This window comes from Macrosteles quadrilineatus, unplaced genomic scaffold, assembly GCF_028750875.1.
Source record: "Macrosteles quadrilineatus isolate MER2022 unplaced genomic scaffold, UCM_ALF_1.0 Scaffold_6__1_contigs__length_79288215, whole genome shotgun sequence".
NCBI classification, from domain to species: domain Eukaryota; kingdom Metazoa; phylum Arthropoda; class Insecta; order Hemiptera; family Cicadellidae; genus Macrosteles; species Macrosteles quadrilineatus.
This window is the reverse complement of record NW_026542599.1, coordinates 55,709,362-55,728,507: the sequence shown is the minus strand read 5'-3', so window position 1 is coordinate 55,728,507 and position 19,146 is coordinate 55,709,362. Positions and strand designations below refer to the sequence as shown.

General features: G+C 35.6%; 1 protein-coding gene across 1 annotated transcript in view; it reads right to left on the bottom strand.

Moving 5' to 3' along the window:
* The window catches only part of LOC128996981 (C-Maf-inducing protein-like), a 100,207-nt gene extending 81,127 nt beyond the window's left edge, over window positions 1-19,080 (bottom strand). Inside the window, exon 1 of the mRNA XM_054422552.1 lies at window positions 18,844-19,080. The gene's annotated coding sequence lies outside the window, so the exon portion shown is untranslated. The remainder of the gene's footprint in view (window positions 1-18,843) is intronic.
* Window positions 19,081-19,146: the final 66 nt, after the last annotated feature.

Genomic DNA, 19,146 nt, shown 5'->3' with positions numbered 1-19,146 from the left:
GATTTCCAACATAGTTCATCAAATCAACCATGATGATTTTTGTAGTACTAAAGAACAATTAACCCTAGTCTCCCTAAACCCAGTTATTTATAATTCGTAAATCCAAAGGTCAAATAAACTCTTCGTTGATTAAACAGGATATATACAAGTAATAGTACTGTATAACCAAGATCATATACTCATGACCTTGGCTACACATGGTTAGTAAACAGTGTACGTGAACTACGCTGATTTTGCTTTTTAATAGTGTATAACATGTATAAACCACTCTTTCCTCGAACAGTAAAGCTATTATTGTCATCCATAAAATATCAAAAACAAAAATTAATTGAATTTTCATAACATTTTCATAGAGCTTTATGAAAACTGATATAACGTGTAATGACAGATGATTTTATTATATTAATAGGAAAGTACGTTTCTTTAAAACATTTTGTTCTCAGCTCGTGTGCACCGCAGGAAAAATCTTCTACGCATAGTGTTGGAAAGATATTTGCCTGTAGATGTGCAGAATTCCTTTATAAATTAAAATAGGTTCAAAAATAAGCACAAAAAATAAATTAAAAATTACAGTATTTTTATAAAATAATGGTGGGGTTTTAACTGTCTGTAAAATGTTTATGAGACAAATTAAATATTTCATATCGATACCCCTGCATCCGGTAGCTCAAACAGTTTTGTTTACATTATTTGGAACGTCGTGTCGATTTTTGTGCTAATCGAAAACCTACTTATTCTTTTAAATAAACTTCAAGTTGTATTTTCTTATAAAAATGTTTTCCGTCAAGAAAAGGCTAAGTGTGTAACTAAGTGAACTTAAGTCAAGAACTCTAGAATAACGGCAATTTCGGATATCAAAAACATAGCTTATTCTAAAAAAATCGAAACTTAGCCCATCTACTAGAAAGAACCAGAGATGCAGTCTCCATTGTAACAAGAGAAATTTGCACGAGTGGGCTGAAATGGATCATTGTCTGGACGTCTGTACAGCAAGAAATAATTGTCATGTTGAAGCTTATTAGCTATGTACAAAATCTTTTTGATGTTAGGAATCCAACAAAATAAATAATGTTTTCCTATCTTATCTCTTTTTCTTTTTATTTCATAACTAAACCCCACCATTATTTTATGAAAACACTGTATTTACATGGGCCTTATGGGCTGCTATGTTGGTGACCAAATAACAACGAAATAGGATATATAAACAGAAAATCAAAATACCCCCGCCGCAGCAAACCTGACTACTAAGCTAATTTCCATATGTCTGAATTGATTTTCAAATCTATTTTAATAGCATTAGGTTTAACGAGTCCCTAGGTTTGCTGTTGCAAGGAAACTAAGAAAGTGTGTTTTTAGTGAAAGATCTTTTTGAATCTAAGTGCATTAATACTAAGTGTGTTAGTAACAATAGCAAAACAATTATTGTTTTGCTATATGTATAAATACCCCCGCCGCAGCAAACCTGTAGACTAAGCGAATTTCCATTTGCCTGAATTGAATTTAAATTAAATCTATTTAAATAACATTAGTTTTAACGAGTACCTAGGTTTGCTACTACGGGGAAGCTTATAAAGAGTTTTTTTTTTTTTTTTTTTTTTTTTGTAAAATGTTAGTAACTTAGTATCAAATAAATAAATTTGCCAGGTTTCATCAAAATATTTTCATAAACAAGCAAACAACATTTTTTTTTCTCGAAAATAATAACATGGAAATTTTAAATTTGCAACTTTTGAATTTCCTCCGTGGCCAATAACCGTACAAAAAAACGCCTACACTAAATTATTTGTTTTTTAAAGCTCTTAAAAATTGTCTAAAGTGAAATTTTATGTTTTGAAGGAAAAATTCACCGATTTTTACCCCATATAACCCTGTTCTCATGGTCCCATAATTCATAAAATGATTATAATTGTTATTATAAAGTGTATGTGATATTCATTCATATTTATAAACTATGTAACGATAAAATGCAGTTAATAATTAATATGAATTGATATTATATTAATAACAGTTATCCATAACCCTAGAAGCAATAGTCTTTCGAAATTTTTAATTTAGTATAAAATCAACTCGCCCTTTAAAGGTCGTGTTACACGATGAACTTTCCCGCCAAAAGCAACGCTTTAGAAAGGAATCAAGAATCGCGGGGGAGCAAAAACCACTAGAGTTGACTAAGCGACGGAACAACCTTGACCTGTTAAAGTTCGGATCAGATTTCCTCCCAGAGCTTTCACTTGAGGGATTTCTGTCCAAAAAACGGGATATTTGCCATGCCTGTGGGATGGAATACGTAATTACAGGATAGTTTAAGAGTCGTAAAATAAAATAGGTTATAATATACATCTGCACACTTATTGGGATTGCACTAAATGAAGTGTGCTGTATCATCGATAATACTTGTCACCATAATGTGATGTTTTTATCGAAATATGTATCTTTTTGAGATTTGTAAAGAAAAATAAAAACAACTCCCTCCTACTACTTTTATATATTTAAATATTGTATTTAAATATATTTGCTCCTTGCAATGCTCTCAAATGAATCTTTACAAATGTTGGTTGCCCCTGGGTTGGAAGAACTCCAGAAAATAAAAATATCAGACAGAGCTTTTTGGCAGTGGAAGCTTGATGTTATTGAAAAAATATGAGTGGGCCCTGCAAAATATAAATATTCCCAAAAGGTCCTTAGGGGACGCCCTTGGCACTGTTTGTAGTTCTTCCAAAAAAGTAATACCTTTAATGAGAGCAATTTACCAGTCTTAATTCTACACCGAATTTACTTGCTCACTACTACACTAGTGTTTAGTGTTGCACTTAAAAGGTGAATCTTTTGTAGTGGCCTATTATTTACTGAATTACCTTTTGTTTACCAATTTGATACTATAGCATATAATAAAGAACTACCAGGTTATTGAGAACTAAAAGTGAGTACAAGTTGATTTATTAAGCATTATTTAAGATTTACAATGATTCCAGTTTGACAGTTTCTGATTGTGTGGTGCAATATAAAAATATGACCTTGAGTGACACAATCAGACGGAATTGATCTGTCTGAGAATGTTGAACGGATTTATTCAAAGGGGAATATTTGGCGCGGTTTCACACCGATCTCGAAGGTGTCAACGGAGGAGTGGTATTTAATTTAATTTGAGACGACCAGTGCCAAACAAGTCCTGTTCGTTGGCCAACGATGTAAATATGAAGGTCGATTCTCGAAGGTCAACTGATTAAACAGTATTGCGTTTAATCGTAATAATATTTACTGGAACGTTGCTTATTGTTTTATAGCTAATTTGGCACTTTGGCGGTTCGTCTATATGCAAACTGGCACAGCCTCCGATAACACTTCCCGATTCAGCCGAACCAGCAACCTAATCCCTCCTTTGATATTAAATGATTCCCCCAAATTAAAATGCTGATTGTGACACTCTGTAACGAATTGTACTTTTAATAATGACTCTGTGCAAAATTCAAATACTATATAAAAATATTACAAAGCAACTCTGAATTACCCTATAAAAACATTTTCATATATTTATTCTTAATACTATAGAAATATCACAGTCTAATAAATAAAGCGGATTGCAACAATATGAATGGATTTAAAAATCAACAAATTGTGATCGAACCTATGAACATGTGCTTATTCTACATGAATTGACAAAACAAGACAGGAAAATTTACCAAAGTGCGACTCACTGAAAATCTCAATTTAACAAATAAATACACAAAATTACTTACAGTTTGGACGTCCACAAATATAACACAAAGGGGAAAGGATGGGAAAACGTAACTAGCCGGTATACTACAACACGCGATCAATTGAACTCGTGAATCGTTTGAGAAATTTTCAAATGGCGGACTGCGTTTGGCCGGTAACGAACTTTTGCACTTTTTGACAAAAACACTGATTCTAATTTCCGATCGCGAGGCAATTATATCCCTTAGGGATATAGGCTGAACGACTTTAAGGAAATTTAAGATTGGCCGACCAAACGCCGCGAAATGAATTTAATTTCCACGAACGATAAACAATTTTACCGAACTAGCTACGATGAGACTTGGGTAAGGACTGAGTAATGATTTAAACAAATGGCCGCCCGGCTAAACCTTATCCCCTCTCCGTCTTTAGTGCGTGGTGCATTCTGGTCTATACTGATCTATTGTTGAAACCAGCTGACTGTTCTTCGCATTAACCTGTATTGATTTGTTGCCTTTTACAACAAAATCGGTACAAAATGCCCCCTAGCAGAAAAAAATGATCCGTGATCGGCCCAGGACAGTCAAACCTATCGTACTACCTCGGAGCATTTTTGGCCTAGCCGGTGGACCACGACGATACACATGAACACAATTACAATTTACAATCAACAATAACGACAACAATCAGGCAACAACAATTTAAATAATGGTAACAACAATACTAAACTATTACAATGATCTATTTTATGACAAGGACACCAACTGATCATTTCCTCATTAAACACACAAAGGCATCCCGCGCACAGAATAGACACTATGATTTACCACATGTGGTAATCAGCAGAGCGTGTTGTCCGAGGTGGTGAACAGCTGGGCTCGTACATTGTTGTTGGTCGGCAGCGTAGTGGCACAGGTGTATTGGCTCTAGTGGATCAGTAGCACAGTGACCCAACAATGGTCCGATAGTAGTGCTGTCAGCTGGGGAGGGTGGGGCGGGCGCTCAACAATGGTCAGACAGAGAGCGGCGATAACATTGTTGTCAGTGATGCGATAAGCAGGCGATAACCCTCTCTCGACAGATGGACAATATCTCTTCTGCCGTTTTTATAAGTGTGTTTGAAGTATTCATTCTTCTTTATTGTAGTTAACGGTTGGAATTGTTTATGAAATTGTAACACTCGTACTCTGGGCGGATTATGTAACGATTGTATAAACACATTGATTTGTTTGATTTGGTTTTGATGTTGTGGGTTTCTGTTGAGGGTGGGGGGAATGGTCGAAATTATAATGTCTCTATTGCTGGCTTTAATGAGGGTTGTAATGATTTTAAGATTTGATTTGGTTTGATTCGGGGGTACTTTCTTGAATATATCATTTATGGAGCAGATAATAAAACAGGTTTTGTGGAGATGAGGCAATATGGGTCTTAATGCTGATTTTAAGTCTGTGGTTGTCCAACCGCCTCGGGTCCCACTGGCATTGAGATCAACACTGGGGTCGTCTATAGTCCATGTTTCACACATCCTTCTGGCCTGCGAGTCGCCCAGCACACTTACACCGTTGCACATCATTGATTTTTATTCACTGTCAGGGAAATCACTCACTGTTACTCCAATTTTTCACAACAATATTTATATAATACAATATAAAGATTCTTACGTTACCACATTTAAACATTTAAACACATACAAAACAATACGATACGATTCGATCCACCTACCGCTGATAATATTTTTTCAATTGGCATACATGAACTACTCGATTTATACTGGGATCCTCGACTAATTCAATTCTGACATTTACTGAACTTAACACATTGGTTACGACGTATGGACCTTTCCATGTTTGAGTCAATTTGTGCGATACTTCGTTGGCTTTATTACTTGGTATGTACCTTTTATATAATACCAAATCGTTTTCTTGGAACGGCGATGGATTCCTATTTTTATTATATCTGGCGCTACTTTTGCGATGGGCTGATTTAATATTATCCATGATTTTTGCGATACAATCCTCTGTAACGTCAGTATCGTTTTCCTGATCGATGTCCCACTGTAATTGCAATGGATGATTAATTTCTCGTCCTAAGAAAATTCGCGCAGGCGTCGCTTTGGTTGTTTCGTGGACGGCTGAATTTAAACCCATGTTTAAATATGCGATATTTTCATCCCAGCGTTTTTGTGTTTGCGAATGGAATATCTTTAACGCTATTTTCAGATTGCGATTGACTCTTTCTGACTGATTTGAGTTTGGCCTAGCTACAGAAGTATTGATGTGTTTGATCCCTAAGCTGAACAAAAAACTTTTAAACATTTCTGACTTAAAAATGGATGCGTTGTCAGATACAATTATTTCTGGGAAACCATGTTGAGTGAAAATTTTTTCCTTTAGCGCTGCAATGATTGTTTTGGTGTTTGCCTTCTTTAATGGAATAATCCAACTAAACTTTGAAAATGTATCGACACAAACTAATGCGTACATATTTCCATTTGCGGTTCGTATTAATGGTCCAAAGGTATCGATGTGTAGTCGTTCAAAGCATCTTTCGGGAGGTTTAGAATTCATCAGGCCAATATTTAGCGCTTGAGCTGGTTTAGACAGCTGACAAAGGCTACAAGATCTGACAAATTGCTTAACCTCGTCGAAAATTTTCTCCCATGTGAATTCGCGTGTGATTCGCCCGATAGTCTTTTTTATTCCTAGGTGAGCTGATATTGAAATGTCGTGAAAATATTTCATTAACATTTTCCTCATTTGAGTCGGAACGACGATTTTAGACGGATTTCTGGGGTTTTTTTGATAACGTAGTATACCCTTTTTTATAAAATAATTCGGTACGTCGATTCCATCTTCGATGTTATTTATAATATTGAGGAGCTGTGGGTCTTCGCGTTGTTTCGAACTCAGTGACTCAAAGGTTTCAGGGAAGTGTTGTAGAAAGAAAACTTGTTCGGGGACAACATCATTTTGTGGTGTGAGAGTTTTAGTCGGCTGTTGTTTGTTGACTTTGACTCGGTCGGGGCCAACGTTGCTTTGTGGCGCTGGGGTTTTAGTCTGTTGTGGTTCATTGACTTCAAACATCCGGCTTAGAGCGTCGCTTACTATGTTTTGTGTGCCCCTACAATGCTCGATTTTCTCGCATGGAAATTGTGAAAATCGTAGTTTCCAACGCGCTAACATACCAGTAGTCTTGTCGGAGCCCATAACATATGTTACAGCCATACAATCGGTTTTAAGGATGAATGGGTTATCAGTGAGATAATCCTTGAACTTTTCCAGGCCGTACAATACAGCGGCAAATTCCTTCAAATACATGCTGTATTTTAATTGAGCACCTGAGAATGTTTTGCTGGCAAAAGCGATTGGAACATTATTGCCATTAATTTCCTGTTCCAGGACAATTCCTACGGCGTTTTCACTTGCGTCACACGACATTATAAATCTCCTGGACCAATCTGGAAGATGAAGTACGACGGGTGAGGACAATGTTTGCTTTATTTTGTCGAAACTAGATTGTTGATCGGGACCCCACCTGAATCTTACGCCTTTCTTTTTCAAGTAGTTCAATGGTCTACTGATTTCGGAGAAATTAGGTATGAACTTGGCATAAAAAGCAGCCATGCCGATAAATCGTTGCACACCCTTTAAATTGCGTGGTCGAGGAAAATTACTAATAACTTCAGCTTTAGTATCGTCCACATACAGTTTGCCATCCTTTACTATGTGTGACAGGAAACGCATGCCCCTCTTTGCCAAGGTGACCTTGCTGGGTTTGATTGTAAGTCCGGCGGTCCTTAGACGTTCCAAAACCATTTTCAAGTCATTGTAATGATCCTGTGGGTTTGCGCTATAAATGCAGAGATCGTCGACAAAGTTTATTACACATTTAAATTTTAAGTCTCCTAGCATTTCGTCGACTATGCGTCCTAACACCTGGCTACCGATTTTTATTCCTTGGGGACAAGTACGAGGCTGATATAAGGCATATCCTACATTGAAAGCGGCGTATTTCCTACTATCAGGGTGTAATAGGCATTGGTAATAGCTATTGTTCAAATCAAGTGTAGTGAAATAACGAGCATCTTTAAAATAAGGAAAAACTTTATCTACTTCTGGTTGTGGGAAACTGTCCATTTCAATAAACTTATTTAGTTCTTTATAATTGACTACCAATCTAAATTTTCCGGGTTCCTTTTTTGGTCTTAGGAAGGCGCTAGAACTAAACTCTGAAACACTTTTTTCTATTACCCCTTCATCTAATAATTGTTGCACAGTATTTCTCATTATTACCATCTTATCTGGCTGGACGTGGTAAGGTCTTTGTCGGAATGGCACAATATCCTTACTAAAACGAATTTTGTAAGGCTCAGTCTTGGCTAAGCCGATTTTGTCTGTGACAACGTCGCTAAACTGTCGAAGTAGGTTTTCGAATTTATTTCGTTCGTCGTCTGTGAGCGGTGAATCACCTAAATCGGGTTTATCACAAGTTGGGATCTCTCCTTCTCCTATCAAACAATATGATTTAACACTCTCCCTAAACTTAAACTCCGCTGTTGAATCACCTAAATTCACGGACATTCGCGCAAACTTCATAAAATCGTACCCCAATATTAACTGTAACGGAAGTTGATTGACTACCCAGAAGTTGTAGTCCCATGACAGATTATCTATCTTAAAATGAACTTTGACCTCTGTCCGCACAGTTATCTTCTGGCGGTTCGCGACTTCTACTGATTGATTAATTTTACTTGACTGTTTGATCAAATTAGCACTTCGCAACTTATTAAAAAGCGTTTTACTCATCAATGACCTACTACTGCCAGTGTCTATCAGCGATAGGCAGTCTATATTGTTGCCAAACAATACCTTAATTAGCGGCAGTTTCGCGGATACATCTGTTGCTTGCATACTTTTGTTGGGCGATAACTTTACAGTTCGACGTTGTGTGCCCTTGACAACGTCGGAATCTAGTTTAAAGAAATCCTACAGTTCCTAGCGATATGACCTTCACCTTGACAACGATAACATTTTACAATTCTTTCCCTGGGTCTGTTACGTAGATCGTTTTGCGACGTAATTGGATTGTGACGAGTTTGATTCACAACCCTAGGCGATGAATTAATCAATGGGCGTCGATTTGCATTACCAAAATATCTCTCTTCGGCACGCATTGAACTAGTGATTCTATTTGCGAATGATTTTAGCTCAAATAAGCTTTGTGGCATTTGACCGAACGAAAAATGACTTCGAACAGTTGGATTACATTTTGTCAAAGCAATCTCAATCACCTCGCCTTCTGACATTGACGATTTTAAAGCGAATGCGATAGATATGATGTGATCGACGTATTCTGAAAAAGTTTCATTCGGTTGTTGTGGTCGATCTAACTCAAACGATGCAATCTCTCGTCGCCTAATTGACGGAATAAATCTGTGTAATATCTCGTCATGTAAGACATTCCAGCGTGCGTTACTCGATACTGCTTCTAAAAACAATTGGAACATTTGACCTTTGACCTTAGGGATAATAAGTTTAATGATCTCTGTATGACAATTCGGAGAAATATCAAATATTGGTTTGATGTTTTTGAGAAATGAAATTAATTCAAGTTCATCTGTGCCGTCGACTGTATTCAATTTATTAATCAGTTCAATTACCACAATTTGATCGGTTTTAGTAAGTGATTGACTAACATTGTATGCGTGAGCGTGTACGTGTGTGTCATGGTGAGTGTATGTGAGAGGTCGAGTGTGTGGGTGTGGGTGGTGTACAGTGGCACTGACCGGGGCAACAGTGGACAGTGAACCAGTCGCTACAGGAAATGACGCGCGTTGTTGTGCAGTGACTATCTCCATCTCTCTCGCACGTTCGCCGTTTGAAGGTTGAATATCCACGTACGACGAGCTGTTGGCATGACTGTTATCTTGAGTTGCATTCGACGTACTTGATAGCATTTCAGTCAATTCGTGGTTGTTTAGGTCCATTAAACAACTATTAGAATTTTGTCTAATTGGCGATGGTTCGTCATCGTTTACGATCGGTAAACGACAAGCGGAATTTTGTCTATTTGACGATGGTTCGTCATCGTTTACGATCGGTAAACGACAATCGGGATTTTGTCTACCTAAACTAACTCCATTATTATTTGGTGGAATATGCTCATTGTTTTGGTGTATCGGCGCATTTAAATCGATTAATTCCTCTAAATTTCTCCTTGACATACGATCGCGTCGGTCATTCGCAGTTGTATTATACCCAGGCCCAAATTGTTGGTGCATTTTTCCCGCTAGGAAAATAATTCAATTTACGATAATATATCTCACTTTAACAAAACGAATTTTCCACGATGACAAAAACCAATTGACAATTAATTACAGCACAATACACAACGACAATAACAATAATAATAGAATCTCTTATAATCTAAACAATTTCAGTGAATCGCACAGACACAAACAGTACCAAGAGATCACGCGATGATATCATTTATTTGTAAAGAAAAATAAAAACAACTCCCTCCTACTACTTTTATATATTTAAATATTGTATTTAAATATATTTGCTCCTTGCAATGCTCTCAAATGAATCTTTACAAATGTTGGTTGCCCCTGGGTTGGAAGAACTCCAGAAAATAAAAATATCAGACAGAGCTTTTTGGCAGTGGAAGCTTGATGTTATTGAAAAAATATGAGTGGGCCCTGCAAAATATAAATATTCCCAAAAGGTCCTTAGGGGACGCCCTTGGCACTGTTTGTAGTTCTTCCAAAAAAGTAATACCTTTAATGAGAGCAATTTACCAGTCTTAATTCTACACCGAATTTACTTGCTCACTACTACACTAGTGTTTAGTGTTGCACTTAAAAGGTGAATCTTTTGTAGTGGCCTATTATTTACTGAATTACCTTTTGTTTACCAATTTGATACTATAGCATATAATAAAGAACTACCAGGTTATTGAGAACTAAAAGTGAGTACAAGTTGATTTATTAAGAATTATTTAAGATTTACAATGATTCCAGTTTGACAGTTTCTGATTGTGTGGTGCAATATAAAAATATGACCTTGAGTGACACAATCAGACGGAATTGATCTGTCTGAGAATGTTGAACGGATTTATTCAAAGGGGAATATTTGGCGCGGTTTCACACCGATCTCGAAGGTGTCAACGGAGGAGTGGTATTTAATTTAATTTGAGACGACCAGTGCCAAACAAGTCCTGTTCGTTGGCCAACGATGTAAATATGAAGGTCGATTCTCGAAGGTCAACTGATTAAACAGTATTGCGTTTAATCGTAATAATATTTACTGGAACGTTGCTTATTGTTTTATAGCTAATTTGGCACTTTGGCGGTTCGTCTATATGCAAACTGGCACAGCCTCCGATAACACTTCCCGATTCAGCCGAACCAGCAACCTAATCCCTCCTTTGATATTAAATGATTCCCCCAAATTAAAATGCTGATTGTGACACTCTGTAACGAATTGTACTTTTAATAATGACTCTGTGCAAAATTCAAATACTATATAAAAATATTACAAAGCAACTCTGAATTACCCTATAAAAACATTTTCATATATTTATTCTTAATACTATAGAAATATCACAGTCTAATAAATAAAGCGGATTGCAACAATATGAATGGATTTAAAAATCAACAAATTGTGATCGAACCTATGAACATGTGCTTATTCTACATGAATTGACAAAACAAGACAGGAAAATTTACCAAAGTGCGACTCACTGAAAATCTCAATTTAACAAATAAATACACAAAATTACTTACAGTTTGGACGTCCACAAATATAACACAAAGGGGAAAGGATGGGAAAACGTAACTAGCCGGTATACTACAACACGCGATCAATTGAACTCGTGAATCGTTTGAGAAATTTTCAAATGGCGGACTGCGTTTGGCCGGTAACGAACTTTTGCACTTTTTGACAAAAACACTGATTCTAATTTCCGATCGCGAGGCAATTATATCCCTTAGGGATATAGGCTGAACGACTTTAAGGAATAATTAAATAACTTACGTCATCAATCCATAAATTGCTGTGGAGTACGCGTTTCAACCATCAGGTCATCCTCAGCTCCACTGTCACTAGGTTGAATTTGCTTCTATGTTGCATTATAGCAACAGCGTCGATATATTAAATAAATAGTCCAAACATATTTTACATTTATCACACAAACACGACACGTACGAAACATTTAGGTAACAAATACTGTGATAACACCGTGCGCACGGCTGGACGGGCTCAGGTTTGCGGCTACACTGACTTGGTGGTCAGTGTAGGATACCGACCACCAAGTCAGTGTAGCCGCAAACCTGAGCCCGTCCAGCCGTGCGCACGGTGTTATCACAGTATTTGTTACCTAAATGTTTCGTACGTGTCGTGTTTGTGTGATAAATGTAAAATATGTTTGGACTATTTATTTAATATATCGACGCTGTTGCTATAATGCAACATAGAAGCAAATTCAACCTAGTGACAGTGGAGCTGAGGATGACCTGATGGTTGAAACGCGTACTCCACAGCAATTTATGGATTGATGACGTAAGTTATTTAATTATTTGATAACTCAATCCGTTGTGCTACAATCTCAACATTATGACTTTAAGGAAATTTAAGATTGGCCGACCAAACGCCGCGAAATGAATTTAATTTCCACGAACGATAAACAATTTTACCGAACTAGCTACGATGAGACTTGGGTAAGGACTGAGTAATGATTTAAACAAATGGCCGCCCGGCTAAACCTTATCCCCTCTCCGTCTTTAGTGCGTGGTGCATTCTGGTCTATACTGATCTATTGTTGAAACCAGCTGACTGTTCTTCGCATTAACCTGTATTGATTTGTTGCCTTTTACAACAAAATCGGTACAGATTTTAATTGCAAGTTAGGGGATAAATTAAATACATTTAAAGGTGTGTGGCCTACGAAAACCCTTGGTTAATATACTTTAAAATTTGGTCGTAATTCTAAATATGCAATGTTTATCAACAAACCTCTCTTGAAAGTGATTGCAAACAAATACGCAATCGCAACTATCAATTTTATGAAATTTCTCATCTGAAACTTTATTTTAGAACACGCTCATACAAAATGTAGTTGATTCTTTTTATTGAACGTAATTGTGTTTACTTAATGTGTTCACTTGTGATCGTAGCGTAACACGAGATTAACGGAATTCAATTATATTTATTCGTCCATTGACATTGTTTTACAGTTAAATATAAATACATGCAAGCTAGCATTCGTCAAGTTTTTCAATTATAAATATCAGTTACAGTTATAAATTTAGTTAAATATTTATAAATTTGTAGATGCAAAAACATCCCAATGTGACATTTCCATCAGCTTAAAAAATATTGTGTATTAAATACACTACTTGCTACATTAAATAGCAAATACTGAAATGATGCCAAACTGATTGTTTTATAAAACTTCTTTTTATTTTTTAGAAATACAATTGACTGAGTGCAACCATAGACTATAACGAATTATGTTTTTTTTTTATGGTTCAACCCTTTAAACTCGGATCATGTTTCATGTCGTCAGATGTCGGGGAGAGGGTATGTCTGATAAAATGGGTTTCTCTCAACCAATCCGTCAACGTATGGATTTTTATCATTAACTGTACATACGAACAAGATTCTATGAAAGAAGCGTAGATTTCACAGAAACCCTCTGTAAACATTCAGTAGTACTTCTGAACCATTACCAAGGAATAAATAGTATAATTTACCACAAAATAATTATTCTGTGACATAACTATTACTCCATTAAGCTTACTCTATGGAAAGTCCTTTCCACACCAGAAGTTCTCACTAACAGTATTTCATTGTAGGATATTGGTGTGAAGTGATTATTGCAGTTATTGCTCAGAATCATCAGGAAATTTTTTAGATAGAAGCTCAGAGTAATATTTATTTACTCTGAGGTATAAGTGTTATAATTTATAAAGACTTCATTCAAACACAGGAACAGGATTTGTATGAGTTCAATTCACTTATTAGCAACCACTCATTCACTTATTACTTGTTATTTATTTCTATAACTTGCTCATAAATTAAATTTTGTGTAAATGCTTGTTTCTCTTTAACGGTTTATCTCTGTTAATTGTTAGATTATAGTAATTTTGTCCCATCTTGTTGGCTATCTGTAGCACATGCAGATGTAAAATGGTGTATGCCGTTGGTGGATAAAATAAATAAATTTGGAGATAGTTTTTTAATAGTGGTTGGGCGGTAGGCTGGGGCTGGGGCTGGGTAGTTTACAGTGGTGCATTCCAACAGCAAAACACTGCTGTACCACAAAGAAATAGAGTACACTTGCTACACCTTACCTAAGTAAAGTCCTTATTTACGAAATCTGGACAAATAATGGTTTCAATACTTTAATACTTTCTTATTAAATGGCAAACATACAAAGTAGGTATTTTAAGCCAAGTATGAATGGAGTAGGATGAGTGGCGCGATCTTGTAGTCTTGTTAGTGACTAAGGCCAACATTCCTTAGACACAGCTGTTAATTAATAGCCCATACAGCTAATGGCAACTAAGGGACCTACAGTTTATAGTGGAATCCGAACCACATTTTTGCCTTGGTATATACGAATTTGTCTAATTATCAGGATACAGTAGTACTGCGGATAGTCATAGTACTCACTCGTGCGGACCATAATCCACACCAGGGAGTATCGCATCCACAGTGCATGCCTATAAATATCCACAATTCGTGACCTCAGTAGCTGGATTACAGGACGACACGCCACCCGTCCCAGTCTTTAAATTATTTTGTTTTATGAACATGAATAAACGATTACGAATATACGATTGTTGTGTTTAGGAATACAGTACGTGTCGTAAACAGTAAACAAATTATGTGAACTAAGCTACGTGTAAGTGCCAGTGCTGGTGATTCATTGATAAGTGTTAAACACACAAGTCCATTGACGCACGACCTCATATCAACATTAAGTCGAGTGTCTCTAAATAGAATAAGGAACGCGTGGAAACTTATGTGATGACTTACTACCAACACTAACGTCATCCGTTGTTGAAAATCCTATACTTGTTTGATATAACGTTATGCTTGAATAAGCTGATGTCGACTTGTGATTTTCTTCTATAGGTAGATTTACTGGTTACTCTTCGGATATGACGTCAGAGGACCAATAAATTGCTTTTAAACCAGTTTAAGGAAGTTATTTTAGTTGATGGACAAACAAGACACAAATCTAAGTCATTAAACACCCCTCTATTTATTCAGGACGGAAAATATTACACCTGGTAAACTAATTAAAATCAGAAGGTTAGCATATAGGCCTAGCCTACGTTTCCAAATTTAGTGATGACTAGCTGTGTTCCCGTTCTACGCACGGGGATCTTATAGTGGTCAGTTCAAACCTTCCTATAAAAAGAACAGCAGTTGGTTTGCATATTTTCAGATATGCTGGCCAAACTATTATATATAAACAAAAACAGTATCTGACAGTTTCAAGTAAAAATACCCCCGCCGCAGCAAACCTGCAGACTTAGCGAATTTCCATTTGCCTGATTGGATTTACACTAAAATGTCTCCTTAAAAATATCACATTTGTTCCCTATTTAAACAGAATTAGTTTAACGAGTACTTAGGTTTGCTGCAACAGGGAGGGTAATTTTTTTATGTAAAATGTTAAAAGTTACTGTAGTTTAGTAAAAAATTATTTTTTTTCCGAATTTTATCAAAATATGTTCATAAACAAGCAAACTACAACAGTTGACTTATTCTCCATAAAAATAACATGGGAATTTTAAAATTACAATTTTTTTGAATTTTATGCGTAACAATTAGGCGCATAATAACGCTTCAATATACTAAATTATTTGTTTTTGAGCTCTTCAAAATGGTCTAGGAAGAAATTGTGAAATTTTGTGTTTTTAGGGTCAAAAATGGGAAAACCCTATTTTTACCCCATAAAACAAACCCCACATAAACCCCCGTTCCCATAGTCCGATCATGCTGGTTCGCGAACTCATTCAAGTTCATCCCGCCTTACACCTTCAAACTAAATTTTATCAAAATTGGACAAAAATTACTTAAGTTATCGTGCGGATGGACACATAGATATATACAAATTTGAACGAATGGTGTTTTTGGCCTCTGGGGACATCAAAATGAAAAAGTAAATTGGTCCCGGGCCTAGGTCCTACCATGAGACCTACGGTAATAGCTACTTCCCTATAGGGAAATTCTCTAAAATGCGTAATAGATCTATGAGGGAAAAAATGCAATTAAAAAGGTTATTACTTAAAGGCTTAATTCACTACTTTTGTATATAATTGAAATATGATTGAGGTACTTCGTAAATGAGACCTACTGTTTATGGTATAAATCTACAATAGACATAGTTTAAATTAGCAGTGGAATTTAAATTATGGTTCTAATAGTCTCAAACAAACATTCAAATTGCATTAATGATCATTTCATGATTTTCTTAGATTTTAATTCGTTTCGCCTATAAAGTAATCTTTGAAAGGTAAAAGGATATTGCATTGTTTGCAATACACCAGAGACAAATTTAAAACCTTATTAAAATTAACAATTCGCTTACTGGTAGGCCTAACCTCTATCATAAAAGAAAACTTTGAAGAATAAACTACGTAAGTTCTTTCTATAGATAAAATATAACATTGCTACCTGAAATATTTCTATCATTTCCCCTTACATATGTAGCTCACTATCAAAACAATACTCTTATCCTCTACATAGTCCGACGTCATTTGTTTGACGTCCGTAGTGTTTCTGACGTCATTGTCACGGTTGACAAGTTGACGCACGGTTGACTTAAGAGTTGTCAAGGTTTGACGCAGGGTAACCATTGTTGTATTGTTTTCACGTGAAACAGACTTTGTGATAGGGGGAGAGGAATTATATTAGAGCGTGCACTTGTTAAAGGAAATATCATTTATAAATGGTTTCAGTTTTGATGAGAAACGTTGGGTAGTGAAATGGACATAAATCTATTAAATAGATATTTATATAATTTGATATATTGGTTACATCTAGTCAGTGTTTTTTACTGGAAGAGAACGTACTCTCATAGGGCTAGATAGGCATACCTCTCTTGAAAGTTTATTATCCATTTTTGTTTTCCGTGCAGCTTTATTTTATTATTTACTCATGCTTTCAATTAACTATTGTATTTATATCTGCAATAATATACGACAGGCATAGTTTCATGGTCTTGTGAGATAACACAAACCCACTTAGCGTGTGGGCAAACTGTGGGAAGTGCTATATACTTAGCATTTACAACAGTAGACCCACTCTGTGGTCTTCTGGTCTACGCATATACTTGTGAATGAATTAAGAACCAAACCGCTGATTCTAGTTAGGGGTTTTTATTTACCATGGGATTTGTCTTTGAAATTGCCATCGTATAAAATATCTGACGCCTGTAAGTTTATCTCTTATTTTGGTGAAGAATTTACATAATGTGCTGTTAACTACCAGCACAGAATGATGTTCTTTATTTTATGCTATTAGTTCCAACGCGAGAGGATAAAAAGAAATTACAATTATTGATGAATAGTTATGGTTAAAATAGCTTTACAACAATAGTAACACTAATAGTACAATGAGTAAACAACAAAAACCACCTCTACATAAACTGAACAGAAGCATAGGCCTACTTTGAAATTATTGTCTTCAGCTAATACATAAGATTGATAAATATACAAGGGAGTATGCACAATCTACTGTTCCCACCAAAGTCCATTCAATTTAAATTAAGGCTTGTACTTCCTGCGTTTTATCGCGCAAACAACGTTGACGAAAAATGCAAATAACGTAAACAAACCCAATGAATACCGTTGAGGTGAATCACTGAACAGCTGTTAAATGAATAAATTATTAGTTCATTGTTGTGCCTAGAGAGAAGGATTTGTCGATAACTTCTCAAACGCAACTACACGTTTATTTAATTGATTAAGAATTACCAAACCAGTTAACATAAACCACTTGAATCAACTGATACGTTCCTAAATAATTTAGTGCTATATTTACTAATGGCTGCACTGCTGCTACAGTACAGTGCAGAGATGGACAAAAATGGTTTAATTTAGTATTTGTTTGCTGCATTTATTCACTAAATACGTACTAAAATTAGGTGTTTCATCAAAAAACTACGATAAAATTGTCTCCGGGTGATTGGAGAGTTAAAAAACTTCGGAAATTTTATTTTGAAAAAATCACCTTGCGGATAAATACTGGTAAGTTAATAAAACTTGGTCTTAAATAGTTTGTTTAAACTGAAGTTTTATGGTTTCTTTAGACAAAGATATGCAGTTCTAAATAAACGTAGGCTACAGTTTCCCACACTCATAAAAGGAAGGTTGTCCTCGCAAAAATATTTATATAAACATTATTATTTACCCCAAACATTGTAATAATTAGTCTTATGTCTTGTTTGATTTTACAATTATATGTAACCATGGCATTGTGAAGACCAGGTAGCCAGTAATTTTATTTAAGGTAATAGAACCTATGTATCAATGTATCCAACAAAATGAACTAATTTCAATTGAAATCATCCCTATTTTATAGTAAGTAAGCCGTAATGGGTTGGATTTAATTCACTGCCAATAGTAAAAAAATATAGGCCACTATTAATTCAAATCGACTTTTAAGTTACCCTCAGTTAATAAAGTCTTAGGTTTAAAACCATTGAACAGTAATAAACTCATATTCCCTTTCATTATTGTAAATAGTGTAGTTACCATCAGATATATATTCTTCCATCAAAACAAACGCCCATAAACATGGCTAATAGAATATTTTGCTTGGCCGTCTGTCGTGCTCAAAACGTTTACGTCCCAAATGTGTAAAATCAATGCTGCATTAAAGGCGTGTGAAGGGAACACTAGGACGAATTATTATGTGTTATCAGTTGACTGTAAAATACATTTTAAAAGCCATTGTTCAACATAAGCAAGATTTATGCGTATTGAACAAAATCCTATTAAATTGAACATTCAGTTTTACCTCTTTATAAATAAAATTTATAAATCGTAAATTGCATTAAATTTTAAAATTATATTGTAAAAACTGCCAACAATATATTTATAATCAATAAACAAATACATACACATACCATTTATTTACGAGTTGAGTGAGGAATGTTTGTTTATGTTATTCACTTTTGCACTTAATCACAACAGAACAAAACACCCACTATAACTATTCAGAACATAACAATAACTAAACTATTCAGACAACGTCACAGTATATAAAGGCGGCACAGTGGTAAATACAGGCTACCAATCTACAACCACTAAAACTACCGATACCAAATGCTGCCAAATGCAAGACTGACTGATTCAGTTTCGCTTTGCTGCTATGCTGTAGCTGTCATCTCCACAGCTGTTTTCTCGTTTTCTGGGCCGTCGTGCGTTGT